Source organism: Sebastes fasciatus, chromosome 16, assembly GCF_043250625.1.
Source record: "Sebastes fasciatus isolate fSebFas1 chromosome 16, fSebFas1.pri, whole genome shotgun sequence".
Lineage (NCBI taxonomy): Eukaryota > Metazoa > Chordata > Actinopteri > Perciformes > Sebastidae > Sebastes > Sebastes fasciatus.
In genome coordinates, this window is record NC_133810.1 from 19270898 (window position 1) to 19296315 (window position 25418).

The window sequence follows — 25418 nt, forward strand, 5'->3', positions numbered from 1 at the left end:
TACTCGTTGATAGCACCACCACATGTATTGTACGTGATCTGGCGGCATCATGCTTCAATTATAAACCCCACAATAACTGTGTGCGTTTAATTTTTCTTTGATTCACTGTATGATAGGAGTGTCTTTGGGAGGTCCGCATTGTCTTGTTAAGGCCCTGACACCCCAAGCCGATGGTCGGTCGTCGGCCAGTTCACGGCTCTCGGTGAGCGTCTGTCGGTCTAGTTTTTTCGGTGTGTCCCGCATGCACCGTCGGCTCTAATCTGTCCGTGTCAGAGATTTTTTGGCCGATTCAGCTGACATCCCTACACGTGTATTACTGAGAAGGAGACGATTACTGAGCCTGTCGCTGTCAGCAATCTTCACCAGTATCAGAAGGAGAAAACTCCCCAATGCTGACCAGTCACAGTTCCTGCGGTCCCCATATGGCATCTCCATAGCCGCTGTAACTCAGACCTGTGGTTAAATTCCAAATCAGCGTAGTAACGCACAGCAGCTACATGCATTATACAAAACAAATCCATGACATACTCTTTCTGAGATATCCCAGGACACGTCTGTCAATGCCTGGAGAACTTTTATTCAGCAGTTTTCCCTCCTGTCATCAGACAAGGTGAACTCTTCATAAGCTGTGGAACTGATGATGCCTCGGCGTTGTGTGAATGTGTAGCAGTGTGCTCTAGCGTCCACGTTGGTGTGAGGTATGCGGCGTGGCTTTGGGGGGCAAGCTCAGGAAAACAGGCTGCAAGCCAGTTGTCTACAGAGACAGAGGGGGAGGGGTGGCCGGCCAGAAGACTCAGATCCGCCACAGCTCTTTCCTCACCGTTTGCACTCCAGTGGTTTAGTCACTAGACCCGCCTATTAAATCAAAGGCCCCCTTTGACAAAGACTGCCAATTATGCTCAGATGAGATGTCCCCCCACCCTGCCCCTTTTGTGTCCCCACCCGGGTTTTGTCATTCTCTACTCTGTTTTATCTTGCTTCCACTCTTTTTCTCTCTTGCTCCATCTGACTTATTTTTCCAGGTCTCGGTCAAATGGGAAAACACTGTGTTGCATCTTTGATCTTCTCCTGGTGTCTGTGCAGCTCTCACTCAGCCCCTCTGAAGAATGAAAAAAGACCTATAAAGGTTTTTCTGTTTGGCAGTGGCAACTGTAATTGTCCTAGCTGCGGTGTAAAACTAGCATCCCATGGCTATTGTGGCTTTTCGTGTCTTGTTTGCTGAGAAACAGATGGTTTAATTTTGATAACGAGAACAAGGTCAGGAAGGACAGGAGGATCAGGACTTTTTTTGCCATGGATTGCAATGTTTGTTTGTGTGTACGGTTCACCACTTTGGTCCGGAGTGAGATATCTCAACTATTGGATTGATTGCCATGACATTTTGCACAGCCATTAATGGTCCCCAGAGGATGAATCCTACTGACTTTGGTGATTGCTTTAACTTTTCATTCAGCTCCACCATTATGTCAAAATGTCAAATTGTCCAACATTTTGTTTTATGACCAAAATTATTGAAACTTCCAGCAGCCTCAGTACTACGTTGTGTTTTGTGCTAATGAGGAAAATCTATTTTTCCCCCAAAATGGATGGTAGTTTGAATTTTGAATAAAAAGAGATTATGCTGGTGTGTGTGGTGGCGGTTCAAGCTGGTAGAGTTGTTTTCCAAACACCTTTTTTTAAGAAAGCACCTTGAGATTGCCCCAAGCTTTTCTATCCTTACTTGCTCTGCTGTCACCCAAACACACACACACACAGGCGCATGCACACGCACACACACTTACACTTCCAACCACTGATTTGTTGTCTACTACTTCATGTTAAACTTAAAATGTTAATTTTCTGAATGCATATTTGTGTGTTTGCCCTTGATCGCAGATTGTATTCCCTCTGATTCAGGATTATCAAAAGTGTTTTTCACTCACCATTGTAACTTATGTAACCTACTGTTTGTACTTCCAGCAAGCCTACTAAGGTTTAGTGATAGTTTTTAGCAAATATTACTCAAACCAGAGCAAATAGTGTATTTTTTGGGGTCTGTTTTCAGCCAAAGCTTTGGTGCTCGAGTGTGTATTTATGCCAGGAGCTATACCTACGAAAAGTAATGCACTGTAATTTGTATATATCCCACGAAATCAATGTACTGTATATTTAATCCACGTAATCGTGAACCAGGAAGTATAAAGAGCGACAAACGCAGCATAGGGAGTAGGCTTGCTGCGGTAGTCGGTGTTACCGGTGTTACACGGTGGTCAGGCATACGCCGATTACATTACATTTCTTTTTTAAAATAGAAATAAAACACATTTAGTGCATTTTGATGTATCAGCGATGTGTTATCAATACATAGTCGGACGACGGACGCTACAATCTGAAAGCGAAAGTGTCTGCTGCATGCGGAGTCTCAGCACAGTGTAGCAGGAGTCATATTTCACACACACACACACACACACGGGACGAGAGAGTGTTGTAGACAAGACAATGACGGAGGATTTGGTGTCAAAGCTAAAAGCGAAAGCACCTATTTGGCAATACTTCGGATTTAAATCCAATGCAATAAGGGAACCATGTTACATCCAGTGTGCACGGTGCAGTGGCACCGGGTGGAAACCTGCGGCCCCGCAGCGAAAGCTCGACCGCAGAGGCCAGACACACAGCCATCCAACGGTAAAGATCAAAGTAAGCACTCTACAGATATTGAGTTTTCTTGTAAAATGTCCGGTGTAATCGATAACACCGGTTTCAGGGAAAATTTCCTCACATGACATCCCAAGTAGGGAGGAGGTTGGGGTGGATGGGTGGTTTTTAACCAGAAATCAACGTTGATTTATTTGTCATGCAACTTCCCTGCTTAAGTTACGCCACTTCCGTAGTAATTGTAACCCAAACTACAATCTTTTCCTGAACCTAACTAAGTAGTTTTGTTGCCTAAACCTAATTACGTTGTTTCCTGTGAAGACGGAAGTTTATTTTGAAAAGACTGTATGCGTGTAACATGTGGAAACTGACACGTGTTGCTGGACATTCATAGAAGAACGCACGTAAAATGAGGAATAACTTTTCGTAAGATATCGTATGAACCGTTTTATGAGGATATGTTGCAGTAGGATAGTGTATGTGGGACTGACTCAAAAAAATCTATAGTGCCCATGTTCATGTTAATAAAGAAACATAGCACGCAGTGCAAAGATGTGGCTCAGTGTTTTTTTAATTGTTTTTGGAAAACAATGGAGGACTATAGCAGAGAGGAATAAGCTACATAAGGGGTTGGCTGCACGAATAGGTTACATTCACGCAGAGTTTTTATGTCAGATTCGGGCTGGAATTTTTTCAATGATTTGACATTCATTATCAATTATATCAACATAGTTAACCCACCTCAATATATAAAAGGTGAGATTCATGCTTGAGAAGCAGCTCTTTAGTTAAGTGTCTCACGTTGAACCCTGAAACATGCAGCATTTTACTGTTTCTGCTGTATGTCAAACACAGAAGAGGTGTCACTGCTGGCAATTGTACCACATAATACGCAGTAAAGTAGGAGTTAGTGTGTACCAATGGAAAAAGTAAATTGTGAAAAAGAACCTTGACAAATTCAATGTTAAATGGTAGTAGCATTTATACACATCTTCAGTTAATTTGCCCGTCCTTTCATTTGCGAAATGATTTTAACGAAGCCTTTCTAATGAATGGAATTTTCTACTACATTTATATGGTAAATGGAAAACGGACTGCATTTATGTAGCACTTTTATACCTTACCGGACAAAGCCCTTTACAATTTACCCGTCATTCACCTATTCACACACACGTTCACGCAAGGCGCTTGCCTGTCCATCGGGAGCACTCAGGGTTCAGTGTCTCGCTCAAGGACACTTCGACATGCGGACAGGAGGAGCCGGGGAATCGAACCACCAAGCTTGTGATTAATGGACGACCGCTCTCCCTCTGAGCCACAGCCGCTTTATGAACATAAAAAGCAAAATAAGAGTCCTTAATAAAAGTTTTGGTCCCTGAATAGTATTGAATCGTATTTTACCAAACTATTTATCCATCCCTGTGTGAATGCAAGAGTTGCCATGGAATTTGAGAAATTTTCAAACTAATTAAATTTCATGCTGAAAACTGCGTGGGACTGCATGAGTGTGGCCCTCCAGCAAATGAATGAAGAGTTCATCACGAAATCACATACTTTATGAGGAAGTGGACTACTGCTGAAAAAGCAAAACAAAACAGACAGCAAGAAGTGTGTGAGTTCTTCATTTACTAGATGGAGTGTGGGCCTCATGCAGTTTAAAGCTTATTTATAATATGCACCCAACAGAAGCACAAAACAAAGGCTCAATGATTACCATCAGATTTATTCATTCATTATGAAATCAGCAAAGGCATAATCACATTTTGGTTGAAACGTTGGCTGACAGACCTTGCTGCTCGCTGTGTTGTCGATCTCTGTGCATCGCTCCATCCACTGGCTGCCTGTGGTTGTCCGTAATGGATTGTAAACCCTGGTGCAAGCACACAGTGCAGCCGAGGGAGCCGCACCCCATACCTCCAGGCGATGCTCCAGCCCTGCACGCCGCTCGAACTCCACGCTCTGCTTCCCTCTCTTGCCCTTCCTTCTCTGGTTAGCATTCAACCCAGACCCAACTCTTCTACCCTACAGTATACCTCCCAAATGCTGGAATGACCTTCCCTCTACAGCCTCAACAGCAGAGTCACGTTTCGTATTTTCCGGTGATTATACACTAAAGAAAACATACTTATTAATATTATATTCCATTTCTGACAATAGACTGTATGGACTGATACAAAAATAATCCCTCTCAATCATCTCTTATGACGCATTAGAAGTGAGTGGCGGTGTCTGTATCTGCAGAGACTTTGCTCACTGCCTGCATTGTCTTATTTTGCTGTGTTCGGGACATTTCAGGGCGTCAACCTCTATAAAAATGTAGCGACCAGGTGCCAGATCGTACGCACACATCCAAGGGGAAGCTACAAAAATGGCAGACACAGCGCTGAAAAAATGCAATGGCGATATGCCAAGCGGACAAAGCTCGTTCCAAAACGAGACTGAATCTGGGGTTGGCCTTCACCCTCTGGCGAGCACCCTAACCCTAACTGCGATCACGGGGCGTGCGCTTCTGGTGTCGTTGAGCTGGGGAAGAGGGGCCAACTTCGAATGTGTTTACAAACTGCAAATGAGAAACCCTACTCATTGTACCTTTTAAATATAAAATGTTCCGTAGTGGATATCTAGAAATTGCTTGGCAGCTGGAGTCTCGCAAAGTCACAAAATAAACACAAAAATCCATCTTGTCAGGCTTCAAGTAACGCATTTGTCGCCAGCAAGCCAGACCATGTGGGCAAAGTTGTTCGTTCTAAATGACAATGACGGCTTCAGAAGAGGTTAGCGTAGATGTTGCAATAGCATCATAGACTGTGTATAAAAAGTGGGCGTAGTTACCATGAAGTCATCCATTGGTTTGTGGACTGCCATTTTGAAGCCTCGAGTTTGGCATTTTGGTTGTCGCCATCTTGGTTTTTGGCCGTCGCCATCTCGGTTATTTGCAACCAGAAGTGACACAAAAGGGGGGAGCTAAGTACAACCGAATGCTGAGTTAGACATTTTTAGGCGACGAAAAGGTTATAATTAACTTTCATGAACTGAAAACACACTGTGAAAGGGTTAAAATTGTAAGACAAAAACACAGACAACTCCCAGACCAGACAGTGCTGTGGTAGCAACCTGTCAATCACAAGGTAGCCTCGCCCTAAAGCATACCCTGCTTTATTGACTATTTGACTCCAAATGGGACCATAATTTACTAAATGAACATCATGCTGTATTGAAGAAGACTTGAAACTCACGATTGAGACCATAAACTAATGTTTACAATGTTTACTGAGGTAAAAAATCAAGTGAGAAGTAGGCTCCTTTTCTCATAGACTTCTATACATCTCATACAGTATATTTTTGCAACCAGAGGAGTCACCCCCTGCTGGCTATTAGAAAGAATGCAAGTTGAAGGCACTTCCACATTGGCTCCACTTTTCAGACCCAGAGTTGCCCACTGAATAGCATCAGTTATATCAGAACTGGAGAGTATTTCTTCATTGAACGAAGAGCAAAGAACAGCACTGAAGGTTTTCACTCTTCTCCCAACTGGCTTTGGCAAGAGTTTGATTGACAGATGGTTCATCCAATCACCTGCCAAGTATTTTTTAAAAGTGCCTGCCCTTTTCCAAACAGTGTCCAATGTCGGCTTCTCAGATTATTCTGTGTAACAAACCATCTAGCGGGTCAGGTTAATCCAGAACTTCTATGTCAAAGGCAACTGAACTTGAGTTCTTGAGTGGTGGAAGGTTTTCAAGGCAAAACAGCAAGACAACCTGCCTTTGACTGTCAATCTAGCAAAACAAAAATATTTGATTCATAATATTTGATAATAATTGATATATTCCAAAGAGGGCACACGTGACTTTCACCACTGCTGCATCCAGGATTAGTCAGGAGCTCAGGAACCTCATGAATATCATGGTGCAGGCGCTCAGGAGAGGATATAGTGAGAACGCCACCAAGCCAAAAGCCAGCTCAACAAGGCAATCAGACTGGAGAGTCAGGTTGCCAACAATGACTCATACTACAGGAAAAGACTCAACAGTTCTCCTTCCCCTCACTCGCCAACAACCTCAACCCCCTTTATTGTCTTACAGAGCAATAAATCTCCCCCCGTTCTGCCTCCCCCCCTACAGACAGCAGAACTAATCTATTTTACACACAAGATGTCATGTGTGTCATCAGTGACAACATTTGTTTGTAAGTGTATCACATGCAAGTCACCTTCTTTCAGGATCATATGTCAAAAGTTTAAAATATCACCTCGTCCTCCCACCCACTGATTCACTGCTGTAGAGAAGGGCGCTGTGATGCAGGTGCAGCTAAAATGATCTTTTTAAAGTAAAACAAACAGCTGGGCAGTTTGCTCTGTGGGATGCTTGCTATGGCATTGACAACACCTGCTGACAATACAGGTCAGAATGTAACACACTTGTTTATTATATTCAAATGCCTTTTTAATTATTAGACAAATATTGTTTCAGCGCAGCACTGAAGGAAGCTGTGGTTTGTTCATGGAGACAAAGTTTAATGAGGTTACACTGTTAATGAGTTCCAAAAATTGTCAGGATGCATTCAGAACTACAACAAGAACCATAGTGAGTAAATAATTATGTTGATAATTATACTTTTAAAAATCAATTGGTCAATCTGGTTGATTTTACAGTTTAATAGTCTTCTCATGAAAACCATAAATTGTACAAATAATACTATTATCAGCATAAAAATGTAACACTGGGAGTGTGTTTACCATTACAATAAAGCTATACTATCTAACTGTAAAGAAAGGAATCTCTCTGTGTGTTATACGCATATCTCGAGAACCGCTCCTTTGATCGACTTCACACTTGGCGGGAACGACATACAGTGTCAAATTTGGACACGCGACACCCTCAATATTAATAAACTTTTAATAAACAAGCACACAGCGCTCTGTGCAGCAGCAGGGGCGGGGCTTCATGGCTCTGCAGAGTGAGACGAGGATGTTGTCTACATGCTCTAAACGGGCACTAGCCCCCGATAAAGCACCAAGCAGCAATACCGGGAGCCATGCAATCGGCCCGTTCCGAACAGGCACGAGCACCAAACGGCCGCGGCTCATTGACTACTGTTCAATTTACAACCAAACTTTTCTTCACTTCCCTGGAATCGTCACAAGCGGCTCAAGCCCCCAGGGAGGAGTGCTAGGCTTTTCAATCAAATTTTTGTAGTGGCCAAACGGCGGTACTACAACATCCGTGTCCGTCACGTGATGCCATTGGGCCCAAAAATACTTTTTCCCATAGACTTATATTGGGAAAAATGTATCCGTAACTCAGCAAATCTTTTTTTTTTTAGGTATCAACGAACACTTGAATAGCCCTTATTTAAATAATTCAGGTCCTAAATGTTGTAAAATGCACTAATAGCCGAATCCAGAGTTATTTCCCTTCCTCCGTTCATGTGAATGAGACCCAGACCGAGGCTGGAGCGATGGCTGGGACGCAGGGTTAAAGAAAACGCTACTGCGCCTGCTCTATGGGCCCAATGGATGCGGAAGATCGCCGGATGATCGGGGTACTTTATCAGTTGGCAGACAAGGCATTTTGGCTTTATGTGCCACCGAGCAACTCTCATATGAACGGGAGCCCGCCTACAACGCTGTAAACCAGGGTGTATTTCACCATGAGAAAGCCGCGGGTGTGTTTTCCCCCATGTGTAAGACTGTAGCCTATTTCCCTGGTGTCAGACTTGATACTAACTTATAAGACTAATAAGGTTACCGCCAGCAAAATACCTCCTCTAATTAAATCCATGCTCTACTTTATAACGTCGTTATGTCAAAGCAAGTGACTAACACGCCTATTTGGAAATGACCTCCGCCGTGTGTATTTCACCAAGTAGAGAGTAACTGACCTGTTTTTTTCCCTGTGAACCAGAGCGCGTTTCTGACCGCGAGTAGACGCAACTTGGGTGCGTGATGCAACTATGTCATGGCAGGTGTATTGCTCAGGACCCCAAGGCAGTGTCGAGTGTGAAGTTGTTTGTATGAGCAGTTCTCGAGAAAGCTGCTAGCAGCAACACCACAGGCCAAGCATTCAGGCCGTTCTGAACAGGAATGTTTTGAACGGGCACTGCAGTAGTGATCATAATGAGAAGTTGTCATTAAAAAAGCTATTCAGCACATGTGCAGCACGTGTGCACATGTCTTTACATCGAAAGACTCTGTAATTGGTTTGTCACTTTGTGTACGGGTTGTTGCTTTGCTTTGTAATCATCAAACCCAGCTTTGTCACAAATTATCCATTCATAATGCGCTCGTAGGTGTGAAATATGATTTCAGATTTAGCACATCTATTCATTAAAATTAACACGGAAAAAAATGTACCTGTCCTTTACAAAATCTCTTCCTTATATAAGTAGATATAATATCTCAAACATCCACATTAACCCAACAGTAAGGAGAGGGGTGCAAATACTGTTCGAGGAGTTTCTTTATTTTCGCGGTCGCCGCCAGTTTGACCATTTGCAGCATCGTGGCTCACACTGACAATGAGGGAGAAGGGAAGAGAAATGGCCTGGTCTGAGTGGGTTCACTTTTCAGTGGGGGAGACAGATGCTTGTTTACTGGCCTCATTATGTCAGCAGCTGTCCTGAGCAGGTCGCACTATGGTCCTCTGTCCACCTGCTGAGACCCATAAGTCCAGCACCTGACAATGGACAACACTGTAAAGGGCTTCAAATATGAGAAAGCTTGAGAGGCTCTTTATTTAAATTGCTGTCACTGGGCCTCTATGTGTCTAAGCGTAATTGCAGCACAGAATAAATAATGGCCTGATATAGTCATTTATCTAAAGGTGTTAATGAATATTTTTGGCCAATATTTATTACACAAATATTCACATATAATGCATTTTTGGAAATAATAAACAGCCGTAAAATACAGGTTTAAACAAAGTTTTTTTTGCTTTACATTTTGATGACAAACCACCTGCCTTTTAATTAATTATTCCAATGCTAGCACTGAAGTTGTCCAAAGAAATTGTTACAATTGGTTCAGAAAATTTAACTATTAGAGATGTCAATCGATTAAAATATTTAATTGTGATTAATCGCATGATTGTTCATAGTTAATTGTGATTAATCTTGCATTTTTTATCTGTTCAAAATGTACCTTAAAGGGAGATTTGTTGAGTATTTAATACTCTAATCAACACGGGAGTGGGCAAATATGCTTGCTTTATGCAAATGTATGTATATATTTATTATTGGAAATCAATTAACAACACAAAACAACAACAAATATTGTCCAGAAACCTTCACAGGTGCATTTAACATAAAAAATATACTCAAATCATAACATGTCAAACTCACTTGCCCCAAACTGCATGTGATTATCATTAAATGGGCACATATGTAAAGGGAAGACTTGTGGGTACCCATAAAACCCACATTCATTCACATATCTTGAGGTCAGATGTCAAAGGACCCCTTTGAAAATTGGCCATGACAGTTTGTCCTCGCCAAAATTTAGCGCAAGTTTGAAGCGTTAATATTTAGCCTTCTTCATGACAAGCTAGTATGACATGGTTGGTTCCAATGGATTCCTTAGGTTTTCTAGTTTAATATATCAGTATCCTCAGTCTAGCTTTAATAGCATTAATAGCTGTAATGAACCTGCTACAACCTCCGAAATATCAATTGTGTTAATGCGCTAAAGAAATGAATGGTGTTAGAATGAATTTGCGTTAACGCGTTATTATCGCCTTAACTTTGGCAGCCCTAATAACTATTTTACACGCTCGCATTGGGACTCAATCGGATGATTAGAGGAATTATCTTTCAGGTTGTGTGAAGAATTTTACCATCTCATATTGCTTTTTTGTTTGCACTTTTATACCAAATTGTTTTTTTTTTTTTAGGTACGAATCTGTGATTGCTGAGATATTATTATTCTGTCTACAATGTAATAAACTAAAATAAAATGTAGGCTATATAATCTAACACCACAATACAGATTTTTATGTGCCCACTGCATATTCACAGTCACGCTTCTGCCCCAAATGCGTACATGAATGTGTTGTTTTTTCCTCTCTGCAGTCCCCACATCTATAATCCCTTTTATTGAAATCCGTGTCACCTGCCGCCTGCGCAGTCCAGCACCCCGAAGCATTAGACGGCTGGCATAGTGACGGGCACTGCAGTGAGAGGAGGGAGAGGGAGAGAGAGACATAATGTCTTTCATTTAGTTGCGTTAGTAGGCTTTTAACATTTACACAAATTTGTGGTTGTGTGAATTTAACTGGAAGGCTACAAGCAGCTCATCGGCAGAGTCTGCAACACAGATATTTGAGCCGAAATTTTCACTGACAGTGGTACCAAATTTTGCTGTGAGCTTGACATCTTCCCTGTTGTTATGGCAGCACGCTGTCACCGGGGCTGCCCACACTGTTGGTCAGGAAGACGGAGTCATGGTGGGCATCTTGGCTGGACGCTTGTTGCCTTGTTTCCCCCCACAAGTACATTAGCATTTCTTCTCCTCCTTTAAAGCACACGGCGACACCAGACCGAGCATTGTGTTTGGGGAGAGATTGAGATGGAGAGGGTGAGGTAGCCCACGCCACGAGGGAGGTGGAGAGAAGACAGAGTGAATGAGAGAGAAAGGAAAGCCAGAGGGAGAGAGGAAGAAGGGAGGATTGAGCAGAGGGAGTGCGAGGCAATTTTGCAAACCTGTGACACATTAATTATTAACAAACTCGGGCTAAATGCGTAAACTCTCCCTCCTCATTCTCTCCTCTCCTCTTTCTTCACACTCAACCTCCTGCGCAAAACGACGGTCACATGCACTCACGCATGTGAACGCACGCACAGAATCCAGCGAGGTGGCATGTGATGCTCGGAACATGAAGTGGAGCATGTCAAAGGGCTGGGGAAGGTGTCAGGCATAAGGCCTGCAAAGAGTGGGAGACCGGAGGGAAGAAGTCAGCAAGATGACGTGAGGCAGAGAAGGGAGGAGGTATAAAGCTATAAAAAAGAAGAGAGAGGCAGAGGAAAGAGATATTAGAACTACAAAGTGAGAGTAAGACAAAGATGTAAACAGCAGGGCACTGAGAGAGATTGCGGGGAATAGGGAGTAAAGAGAGTGTTCTTACAATATGGGTGGATTTTTTTGTTTTTTAAGAGCTCTGTTCATGAAAGAAATATAGACAGCAGGAACATGTGGTCTGACTTTGAAATGGACAACTGATGGATGAATAAGGGTATTGTGTTTAAAATGTAAAAAAGAATGAAGTGTGATCTTGTACAGCAGTCGAGCTAAATTCATCCTTTGTTTGGAGAGCAGCGGATCTTTCACGCAGCTCGGTTAGCTGCTATAATCATTAATAGGTGGTCAGTCCATTTGGCGTTCAGTATTCTCTAATCAATTGGTTAGAACGTTGCAACGGCATTACATAGACGTGCCTCAGTGTGTGTGTGTGTGTGTGTGTGTGTGTGTGTGTGTGTGTGTGGCAGGCACTGCTTGAGCGGTCACTCTGCCCCTCAGGCGATGGTGTGTGTTTGGAAGGGAATGGATCCTCCCCCAGGAGTGCAGGGAGGAGATGTGTGTGTGAATGTCCCTACAATACTTTTGCTGCAGTCCGTCCTCATACACAACACTCGGGTATCCATGAGCGTATACATACGCACACACACAGCTTAATAAAAAAAAAGGCCAAGTTATAAGGCCAGACGATTTTGGAGTATCGATCACCATTGTCATTATATGCTTAAAATGAACTTGATGAACTTGATGTAAAACTTGATGTAAAATTTCTTCATAATGGAAAGTGACATGATCCATTGATCTGTTGTTAAAGGATTAATGTGTAACATTTCGGGCGATCTCTTAGCAGAAATGGAATATAATATTCATAACTTAGTTTTCATTAGTGTATAATCACCTGAAACTAAGAATTGTGTTGTTGTTAGCTTAGAATGAGCCCTTCTTATCTATATAATGAGCGGGTCCTCCTCACGGAGTCCGCCATGTTGCTCAAATCAAACACTGGCTCGCGTTTTTACGTTACCTGAAGGCTAACATAGTTCTCCAATATGCTTTTGAAACTGTGGTAATGTGTCAAAATGTTTAGAACCGTGGTAGCTGCCGTCTGACTTCCATTGCTCCTAAAATAGTGTTATTAGGCGGGGCCCCGTTCATTCCTTTGAGAGTTGCTCATTGGCGCATGAAGCCTAAATGGCTCGACTTCTGTCTAGAAAAGTACCCTGATCTTGGCGGAGTAGCGTCCGAGATGATTGGTGTATTAGTGTACTCTCGGGGGCTTGGTTAGCATGGACGTTCTGCGCCTGCATGAGAGGAAATAACTCTCCACACCAGCAGGTGGCGGTAGTCTGTAAGTGGACTTGCATTTATATAGCGCTTTTCTAGTCTTCCGACCACTCAAAGCGCTCTACACTACATGTCAGTATTCACCCGTACACACACACATTCATACATTGATGACAGAGGCTGCTAAAGGTGCCAACTTTGCCCATCAGGATCTAATCTAAATACTCATTCACACACCAATGGCTATGCCTTCGGGAGCAATTTGGGGTTAAGTGTCTTGCTCAAGGACACATCGACATGTGACCCGGAGCAGCCAGGGATCGAACCACCAACCTTCCGATTGGTGGACAACCTGATCTACCCTCTGAGCCACAGCCGCCAATGACCACATTCTTTTAGCAGTGTGTACGCGAATGCGTCGTGGCCACATTAAGGACCGCCTACTCATCTGATGTCCAGCTGGGATCCGCGGGATCACCGCGCCCCTCAGGTAAATAAACAGGCAGACACGGGCGCTTGTCAGCCAGGAAACGGCCTCTGTGCTCTACTGTATCCTGTCGGTACAACTGTATTTTATTAAAATATATCTTGTTTATAGGCTACATATCTACAGACTATCCGACTAGGCATGCATCGGTGTTTTTGTTCCACTGCTTTGCGCGGAGCTGACACCCGCCCGCCCGCCCGCCCGCCCGCCTGCCCGCCTGTTCTCTGTCCTCCCCGGCTCTCTGGAGCGCTGTACCCCGCTGTTGTCTGGCAGAAGCAGCGGTGCCGGTACCAGAATTAACGAATATGTAGAATATTACTACTGACATTCATGTAATATTACATCAGAAATGGCTGCTGTATTAGCCATGTGTTTACTATGTGTTTATTTGCATATGGGGCGGGGAAGTGGGATCGGATCACAAGTGGCCACTGAAGACGCATGTGGAGACGCATTCTAATGCCAGGTGTGAACAGACGTACTTAAAGCTGTCCACTTGTGATCCGATCACTGAGGACGCATGTTAATACCAGATGTGAACAGGGTCAAAGTCTGCAGAAATGTGCACTTACGGAAAGTGTTCATAAAGGGCTCAAAATGTCTGCGAGAGAGCCCTCATGCACTTGACGATTTGACAGTGGGACAGCCCAAAACCCTCACGGACTTTGCGGGATTGCACCTTAGCGTGGACGATGGGATTGGGCCTTTCTAACTCCCCAACCCCACATTTCTTTCATTTTCAAACTTGTGTTCAGCTCCAACCGACGCTGACTCAAGTGACGTCACTTGAGGCAATTTAATCAGACTTCACACAGCTGTGATGTGTAAAATCGGGGGTGTTCCCCTTTAATTTTGAATGCATCATTCATCCAGTTCTAGAAATATTAACCATGCCACTGAAGCTCACTACATGTGAGAGGCTTTTTAGATTTTTAAATTATGTTTAGAATTCATAAACTTGAAACTTTTTTAACAATATGAGAATTTTCCATATTTCTTTGAATATGAGTTGTGCTCATTAATATGATGGACATAAAGCTACAATATAATCCCCATGACAGTAATGATAAACATATGAACGGCAGTGCTAAGGAGCGTAAAAGTAAATCTGCCTTAATGTTGTAAACTGTTTTCGTAGCCTCTTTGTGTTTTACCACATGTTGTAGGTAAATTAACGTCATCCTTCCACCCAAATGGCAGCTGAATTAAATGGAGACATTTGAGAGAAGGAAATGTTCAATCAGTGACTCGAACCCCTCACTGAGTTGAAGTGAATTAAAATGCTTCCTGAACATCACAAAAAAACAAATCATTGTGGAAGTATATTTCCAGAATTGATTAATATTAGTTTAGTTTGTATTGTTCTTTATTCAGACTCATGATATTTTGTTCTGCTCAAAGACAAAAACAAAGAGTCTTATGAAATATCCAATATGCTAATGCACAGGCTAATAGCCATACATCATAAAATGCACCTTTATATCACAATGGGTGACTTTACATCACAATTGGCACCATTAATGTGGTGTCACAATGGCTACCTTGATGCTTGCAGCAGGGTGTTTGACATTTCTGTGATTTCAAGGGGGACAAACGTCTTCTTTGTTTCCAAGTCAGATTAGCATAAAAACTCTTCGGCAATGCTGAATTGCTACGGGGTCTCATGGTGTGCAATGCATGTTTTGAATCGTAGCTATGCGCTGACGTTTGTCGAGTCTGCTTTCTGTTCCATGTCATCATTTCTGATAAATCAAGCATCTCTGCTCATCCTACACAATGATATATGATATGACAGCCCGGTTGCACTAAAAGGCGTGTGAATGACACGATAACGTGCAAGGCAAAAGCGTGTAATAAGAACGCCGTTTTTGCTTCAGGGGTTTCAGTTTCATGCCATGTCTGACTGCAATGTAAATGCATCCGTGTGAATATGCTACGCTCAGAGCTAGGGACATAGAATAAAAAGGATCCAACAAATACAGGACTTTCAACCAGGAGACCGGTGTTCAAGATTGTGACATGTTTTCCATACATGCAGTCGGTGTTGTCATAGTTGGGGGCGTGGTTTATGGTGGAGTCGCCGTGGGAGAAAACAATCCTTTTCCCCCGCCCGGATATGCTAGGAAAGTAAGTTTTTTAATATCATAAATTTAAGTACAAAAGTGCCATGTCTTATATCGAGTCCTTGTTCTCACTCGACAAAGAACATTACATACAAAAATTAGACAGATCGGAGTAGATTATTGTCCATATCTTATATAAGACTGGACAAATGACCCAACTAAATTGCCTGAAGTGTCATTCCCAGATATTTTCTGCTATTTGGTTGAATCTCCTGGTAAGTGACACTATTATATTTACTCAATATATGATGAATTAAACTTACCTTTATAATATCAATACCCTACAGCCATATCATGGTATGATGTAATAGACTTGAATATTTGAGTGAACTCTTTCGGTCTTTCGGTTTCAAGAGTAGCAGCGCTAATGTTACTCAATGCCATTAGCCTATGTTTTGACATATGCGATATCCCGCAGGGATTTACACACAGTGCAACCTCAAGAACTACAGGTCCTTGGAAGCTCACAGCTTCTTCACCAGTGGTTTTGTGGGGGTGGTACTCCATCAAAAAATGTCTGGGTCAGACACTTATCTGTTTCGTTGTGATGTGAAGCCATCCTGGAGGATAACAGTCAAATCCTCATCGGACCTTGGTTGCTGTATAGGGAGATGGTACATTCCTGACTGTCTCCTATCAGATTCTGTCTCTCTTAAAACTTTAGGTCCGGATTTTTAAGTTTATTTGCTGGCAGAAAGCTACTCAACAGCTTTTGGGCATGGTAGTGAATGCTTAGTTTTCCCCCCACGACGTAAACCGATGTGACGTTTTGTGGGCGTTGCCATGAATGACGATTGTATATATACTTATGTTACGTCGTTTCTGTACTTATTGTACTTAGTTTACATACTGTACTTATTTTCATGACGGATTTCCTAAACCAAACTATGTGGTCTTGTTGCCTAAACCTAGGTCAGTGGTTTTGTTGCCCTCTGCTGGTGCTGCACCATAATACACGCATATAATATTAACGCCTCGGCGAAGCAAAACATGACTCAGACACGCTATCCTCTGGTGGATAGGCGAGCCTATTACACGCTTTGGCATGATACCGGGTTGGATCTGAGAAGTTCCGGTTGAATTTGAATGTCGGAATTATGTGATTTGAAAGAGCTTAACAAATCTTGGACCTTAAAAGCCACCACAAACTTGAAAAATAACAAGGTCAAAATGGTGACACAAGGCTGGTATTTGCCTGACTTTATCAGACAGAAAATATCTTAGCTATAGTAGCTTTGTTGTGTGAAAGGTTGATTCACATTTGTTCACAATTGTGCAGACACAACTCTAGCTGCCATCAAAACTCAATGAGTCAGTGCAATCTGTTCGACCATGATCATATTCTCTATGAAGAGAGTTCCTCAAGAAAATATCTCACGCATTATGTGACCGACTGTGGGTTTCCCTCAGTGATGAAGAGCCCTCAGCTGACCTGCTCCAGTCCAACTGCACCACCTGTGTGATGGTAGCTGTAATGCCATGTTGACTTTTACGCTTGAGAAAACTTCAGACTTGGGCGCTAGCCAGTTGCTCAGGCACTTCACATCACCTCTGAGCTTCACATCTTTTCATGTGTCACAGCTCCGGCTTAATGGATACAGAGATTCAGCATCCTGAGTGGACAGTGGTCACATACGGGACAGTGGTCACCAAAAATACCACTGTGAGGAGTTGTGTGTCAGTTCAGAGCGATAAAGTATAACCTGCCAAAATAATTACCGAGAATTTCACACCGTACTGTTCTCAGAGAATATCATAATGGGCTACTGCGATTTGGTGTGGGCCGCAATGTAAATAAACAAGGTTCCTGCTCTCTTCTTTTCCTGTGTCTGACATGCTTCCTGCTGTCACTCAGGACCACATGTCACTGCATGTAGGCGCAGTTGTCCTCCCTGCATCTTGGCCATTAACTATGTTTATATATATCTTTTGAAATTAGCAAATTTTTTGTCATATCCTATGAAGAATGACTATTATCATGATACAAATTAAAAATGTGGACTAATATTAAAATTGACTCCACACACACAAGGTTAAGAATAGTCAATCTTAAAATATTTCTGTTCTCAGAGAACCACAGTTACCATGGTAACAGATGTTTTTCACTTACTTTAACGTGGAAAATCAGTTCTCATATTTTGTAATTATCCGTAGTGAAAAAACATGGCAATTATTGCCGTATAAATACGTGTTAATTTCTCCTGAAATGAGACCTGCTGTGTGAAAATCACCTCTTGAGTAGGATAATATACTGTATATAACCTAAAGAATTTGATTGGCGAAACTTGATTGGGATTGTGCACAGACTTTGAGAAAGAAACGCCTGAAACGCGAAACTCAAGGAACAGATTCCCTTGACTGGAAGTAAAGTCATGCTGTGCCCGGAATTAAATAACCGGAAAGTTGCAGCTAAAGAGACTAATCCGATCAATACGACAAGTAATGTTTTCCAATTTTAGGGAATTTGTTATCCTTAGCTTGACTAACAAAGACCACATCATTATTATGGTACAAAAGTAGTTTTTTTTGGAATGGCTGGAGGATGCGGGAATGATTGGGTGAGGGTCGTGTTTGGTGGGATGATGGAGGTCAAGGGGAGGGATGAAAAGGGGGGCGGTTACCGGTGGACGAATGGGAGCCAAAGGTTGGTCGGGGTCGTGTACGGTGGGATGTTGGGGATCGAGGAGAGGGATGAAAAGAGGTCGATTGCATTGGGATGAACAAGGATGAACGGGGTCGTGGTGTGGCGGGAACGTTTGAAACCCGGGGGTCAAGACTCATAGTAGGGGTACGCCTCAAGGAGCTTCGTGCTTGTTTGTTTGTTTGTTTATTTACACATATAAAAAAATTTAAAAGATACAAGATATAATTTGCAAGGGGATGTGAAGGAGAATTGCCTAAAAACCTTCCAGGGGCTTGAAAAGTGGCATTCTCCAGTCAGCATATTACATGACATAATTACAGGGATGTAAAATACACGATTTTGTATGTATCTATCAATAATTTTAGACATAGTAAACTTAGACTTAGTTTACCAAAGTACTTCACAAAAATGCATCCCATAAACACCCATCCGTTATGCAAATATAAAAAAGACCCGTTCATAATTCACGGTCAAAGACTAATTTAACAAACTAAGAGCATACGCTCATGTGATATGGCATAGAGTTTTCATAAGACAAGAAAGACAAACAGAAAATTGAGAAAAAACATACACAATTAATAAAAAACGTGAATCAAGCATTAATCATAGTAGGCCTTTAGACTTTTATAACAAAGGAAAATATTGGTAACATCGTTATTGTGAGGCAATGGTGCCAACCGCTGAGAGAGGAGAAGAACGGGTTTTGGGGGGTGGAGGCTTGTGAGAACTGAGACAAACGGGAGAGAAGAGGGTTAGACACACCTATATAGGTCTGCACAGGTGATTGAATTAGCGAGGGAGACACAAACCTGCCAAAGTACATAATAGTAAAATAAACTTACATTGATGACATGTTTCCATTTCTGAGTAGGTTTCTACAGTAAATGGGTGTTAAACCTCTTCGGCAATGACTGAACAAAGAGGCAAAATAATGAGTCAACATGAGTCATGTATTGAAATCTTGCCAAGGATGGCCAAATCTCACCTGAAAATCACCTTTGTCATACCATGTCTGAGTCCGACATACAGGATATCATGGCTGTTCACCAGTACACGTGGTCTGATTTTGCAATTCCTCGTGCTGTTGGACTAAGGTGGGCGCATGATCGAGAAGGTCTGGGTGAGGGTGCAGTCATTACGCTGTCACACTTTGACACCGCACCTACACTTTCTCTCACACAGACTGTAACATGTCAAATAAATTCCATACTCAGCATCAATCTTAAAGGGACTATTTGTAACTTTTTAAGCGTATAAATGTAGCGGGTCGCCACACATGCACGTTCGCATATGCGCGCTCGCGTGTGGCTGGAGCCTCGTCTCCGCTGCCTGCTCTCCTTCACTCAGAATGCGCGCGCGTCCTCGCTGTCTCGCTCCACCTCTAGACGTGAACGCGCGCTCACTCCACACTGCAGAAGAGTTAGTTTAGCTCTGAGAATATCTAGTGAATGCACAGGGGACGTTTATGCAGAAATAAATGCTGCAGTTCCTCCAGACCAACAGAGCTTTCCCGTGTCTTGTGAAGTGACGGAGCTCTTCAGAGAGTTACGTTACCCTCTCGTTACCGACCGGGTGCCGGTGTCTCCTCTGCTCTCTCCGGCTGCGGGCGGAGAGAGCAGGGAGACACACTGCAGAGCCGCGCTGCTTCAGCCTGCACTTAGGCAGGAAAAGCCAACACTAGGATCAGATCTAAATCATGTTCATGGAGAGACCTTCGTCTGGTCTGCTAACATTACTGCCAAGCAGCTGAAATATAGAGTGATATTGTGCTTTTAGCTGACGTGTGTCGCCTCACTGTTTTGAGCGATGCTCGTTCAGATATATTTAGAGCGAGCAAGCGCGAGCCCGACGCTGACTTTCGTGATTTCACGGCCACAGGTGTCGCTGTTAAGAAGCATTTCTGAAAGTTACAAATAGTCCCTTTAATAACATTCGAGGGCAAAAGGTCATCTGGCACTGCTGACAAGACACAATGCAGTTCAGAAATGTGATGTGATGACACCTGAGCCAACTCTATCTATAAACCCAATGCATTGTGGTTGAAAGCGTTGATAAAAGCTAGTAAGTGTGCCTTGAGTTAAGATTATTCCGTCAAAGTTCAGAAATACTTTTAAGTCCTGTGTGCTGCCATGTCAGAGCTACAGTATATGCTACAGTTTTAGTTTTTATGTCTCCGCGGCGGCAATAACCGTGGCCGGAGGCATTATGTTTTTGGGTTGTTCGTCCTCTGTCCGTCCCTCTGGTCCAATCTTGTGAACGTAATATCTCAGGAATGCCTTTCTTCAAATTTGGCACCAATATCCACTTAAATTTTTTGGGCCATAACTCAAGAATTAATATGCTAATAATGACAATTTTACGCAAATGTCTAATATGATAAAATGATGAAGTGATGACATTTTGGAATGGCATGGATGTAAACTGTAACTTGACTGGTTGGCGGAGACATACAACTGTGAGGCGGTAATTCTAGTTTTCCGATGCTGCCTTCTTTATGGAAGATTTAAATTGTCCTTTTAAAACATGTTTTTCCATTTCTTTACAACACAGTAGATGCATAAATAAGATTTGTTTTTATTTAGGCATTTTGAATCTTCCATAATTCTTGACCTTATTGTACAGCTGATCCATAACTCACTGAGGAAACCAGAAGTAGAAATGCCAACAAAATCTTCATCACTAAACTTCCACAGAGAACAATCTGGTCCATTAGCCCGGCTGCTGAGAGCCAGACTTGTTTTCTACTGACATGCTGTATTTCATCTTCTGCATCTACAGTTTGAACGTTCCAAGTAAACAAAGCGCACAACAGTTACACCACAATTATAAGGTGCAAAACACTTTGAGTGATGTAAGCCCATAGGATTTTTTCCTGTGAGCTGCAACATTCATCATCTAGGTTGTTTTTCACCACCACAGTGGGTCAGATGGGGAGCCTGGAGTTGAAAAATGTAATGAAGCAGTAACTTTGGTATTAAGTAACAGTGCTACTTAATAGTAATTGAATTAAAAAATTTTATTTATCAGAAAACAATGTTGTAGAATAATATGACCCACATTAATTTTTTTATCCTCTACAGTCATATCAATAGACTACAAATACTTATCTATACATGACCTTTTAGCATTACTAAGACACTTTTTCCCTTTTCACGTAACAACAAGGCTGTCGTGATTGGAATTAAGAGCACCAGCTAGAGAATATACATGACATTGTAACTGATACAATGATAATAGCTGCTATGTAGGTAAAAATTTATGTTTTATTTCAGTTCAAATGTGAATGGGAACAAAAAAAAACATTAATTCCGTCGAAACCAATCATATAGTCATCCATGTGTGACGAGCTGAGGAAGGGATGTAAATACTTAAGGGAATAGTTGGACATTTTGGGAAATATGCTTATTCGCTTTCTTGCCAAGTTGTATTACAATAATGATACATCCAGCAGCTGGTTAGCTTAGCTCAGCTAAAAAAGACCAGTAATGGGCAAGTAGGTCTATCTGCAGGAACCAGTGGGCAACCTCCGGTTCTGAAAAGTGAAGCCAATGCTGAAGTGCCTTAAACTTGCATTCTTTCTAATAGCCAGCAGGGGGCGACTCCTCTGGTTGCAAAAAAGAGTCTGATTGTATAGAAGTCTATGAGAAAATGACCCTACTTCTCACTTGATTTATTACCTCAGTAAACATTGTAAATTATGGTCCCACTTAGTGTCAAATAGACCATAAAGCAGGGGATGCTTTAGGGTGTGGCTACCTTGTGATTGACATGTCCACTACCACAGTGTTGTCCGGTCTGGGTGTTAACCTTTTCACAGTGTGTTTTCAGTTTGGTTATACTTAGCTCCACCCTCTCGTGTCACTCCTGGTTGCCAAAAAACAAGATGGCGACGGCCAAATACTAAAATGGCCAAAATACCGAACTCGAGGCTCCAAAACAACAGTCCACAAACCAATGGGTGACGTCACGGTGACTATGTCCACTTCTTATATACAGTCTATGGCAGGTACAGGCCCTCAAAATGGCCGCAGTTTGGTTAGGTTTAGGAAAAGTTCATGGTTTGGCTAAAAATAAATACATAAATCCCGGAAGTTATTTTAGGGTGTGTGTCCTGTAGTGAAGTGGGCGTGTCCTGTTGTAGAGTGGGCGTGTTGTGTAACCTGCGAGGCAGCAGATAGACCGTTCTTGGAATGGGAGGAAACAGCTAGCTCTGTCCAAAGACAACAAAATCCACTTACCAGCACCATCATATTTAACAATCTAGATATAAAGTGTTAATTGGTGAACTTTAGAGATGCTGGTAGGTAATTGTATTACCTTTGGACAAAGCCAGGCTAGCTGTTTCCCCCTGTTTCCAGTCTTTGTGCTAAGCTAAGCCAACTGGCTGCTGGCTCCAGATACGTAGTTAGCATACAGTCAGGAGATTGATATTACTATCTCTTCTCATGTAACTCTCGGCAAAAAAAGCGTATAAAAGAATTTCCTAAAAATGTCCAAGTATTTGCTCATATTTTCCCAGCACCCTGCCTTCTTTGACGCCCCTCTGAGAAACAAAAACCTCATAAGGTTCCCCTTCCTTAGCTCGTCACACATGGATGAACATAGCAGACACATTGTACTTGGACAGTGTCACTGTGGCTCTCTGTGGGCTCTGCCTCTGCGGTACTGGTCCCAGTGGACATGATCTCTGAGGACTTCTACCCTGTCAGCTGCTGTGTCTGAGGAAAAGGAGAAGGAGGAAGCACGGTTTGAGGTAGCCACTGAGTTTGTGCATTACAGCTGTTACTCTGCTACAAGGATTTAAACCAAAGTTCTGTTATTTTAGTTACTATTTTATGCACAGTGATGCGCTAACACACCAATACTTAGAACGCACTTAGCCAAGACAGCTGCAATGACCACGTCGACTGTGAGGATGGTCTCTGTGGCCCCGACAGCCCAGCTCACCATGGCAACACTTCCCACTGTGCAGGCCCTGCAGCTGCATTAGTTCTCTGCACACTGCATGCAAACCAGGCCTCCAGCACCCCTAACACATACACACCCCATAAAGAGTACATATACACCCACAAACACATCCCCTCATAGGCATGTACGCACATACACTAACACTCAGACCAAGAACAGCAGTTTCCTGTAACTTTCAGTTCTCACAAAGAAGAAAACTCCGTCAATTATAAGTTATTATGAGAAGGAGGTGGTTATTTCGGTGGAATAATTTCATAGTCAACAAGAAAAAAATAAAAAGTGCAACAAACAACACCAATTATTTTATAGGCATTTAGTTTTTTTACAAGTGTTTCAATGTTCTTTTGAATCTCGTGAATTTATTTGACCAAAGATGAAGGATAAAGAGTTGAATCAATGCTTTGTACTCGGTTCAAAGTACTTGGGATCTTTGGTCGGTGACACTGAGCAAGCAGCTGCCTACAAGCCGTGCTACTGCCTCCACAGTTCAGACCAGAGGAGCCACCTGCTGCTATCTGGCTTGTCGACTCTTTTAACAACTTTTTTAACAACTTGATGAAAGCACAGGGGACCCCTGAGGTGCTTGGCCACGGTTACACTTGCACTTGTGATTGTGACATGCTATGCTATGTCACTTTGCTAAAGATCATATTTCAACAGATCAACTTTGTTTCTTCTGTGGTTATAGATGCGCAGTAGTTTTTCATCTCTTTTCTCATTATGCATTGTAATTAATATACTGTATTGTATTGTTGCCGGATTGACATATAATTCATTCACATTGTGAATTTGACCACTTTTATACTTGGATAAGAACATTTGAAAGCAACATCTGCAAAAGAGACACAGTTTCTTTTGACACAGTTTCTTTTGGGGGTGGGGGAAAAAATCAATACAGTATAGTATCGCAATATTTTGCTTGGAAATATTGTGTCGATACACTTACGTAAAGTATATATCTTCAATTATTACATGGCTTTGTTGAATACGTGATTCTGATCGGTCAATCACTGCCTTTCTACAGTCTGCTATTTCTTTATAGCAGACCGTAGCTATGTATAACAGACTGTTGCTATGGGCGCAGTTCTGATGTGGGATTCGGGCGGACCATTTTGGTGTCAAATTATTGATTTCTTAAGGAAGTAGCCGTGTAATAAGCGGGATAATGTACAGCTAGCAGGTAACTGTTGTGAAATAAGCCCCTTCAGGGCGATGATTCACGTCAGGGTGCCACATCGCCCTGTCAAGGTTTATTTCACAACAATGTCCAGCTCGCTGTACATTATCCCTTACTTATATACTGTAAGCTATTAACCACTTAACAACCCGGCCGCTATTCTATTTTTCAGTGGTTGCAGCGGGCTCAGTCTTAAAGCTATAATGAAGAAAAAATCTAAGGAATCGATCATGATGATACCAACCATGTCAAGTTAGCTTGTCAGGAAGAACTTCAAATAACGCTCCAAAGGCTGTCAAAGTTAACGCAATAATAACGCATTAACACAAATTGGTTTTAACGCCATTAATTTCTTTAATGCATTAATGCAACTTGCGATTTTTAGGTTGTAGCGGGCTCAGTTTTAAAGTTAGAGTGAAGATACTGGTATCATACGAAACAAGTCAGCACACTGACACACTGACAGCTGTTGTTGCCTGTTGGGCTTGAGTTTGCCACGTTATGATTTGAGCATATTTTTTATGCTAAATGCAGTACCTGTGAGGGTTTCTGGACAATATTTGTCACTGTTTTGTGTTGTTAATTGATTTCCATTAATAACTATATACATACATCTGCATAAAGCAAGCATATGTATCCACTCCCATGTTGATAAGTATTAAGTATTAAATACTTGACAAATCTCCCTTTGAGGTACATTTTGAATAGATAAAAAATGGGCAATTCATTTGTGATTAATCATGATTACCTATTGACAATCATGTTATTGATTGCGATTAAATACTTTAATCAATTGACAGCCCTATTATTTTTACATGACATGACTCTGACATGTCTTGACATGACATGTCAAACTGTGGAATTAGAATATTCTTGAAAAGATCAGGCAGTATATTCATGATACTAAAGCTCTTGGTGGTTCAGGCAGGTCATGTAACTCAAACAAAATACCAAACACGTTTAAACACTCCAGACTGGCAGGATATTTATGTTGTCATCTCCTCATTCATTCCTGCTGTCCAATGTGCTACAAATGGCTGTTAACGGTTGTGCTGTTTACACTCTGCGCCAACCCGTTTTCCCTTTCAGTAGGG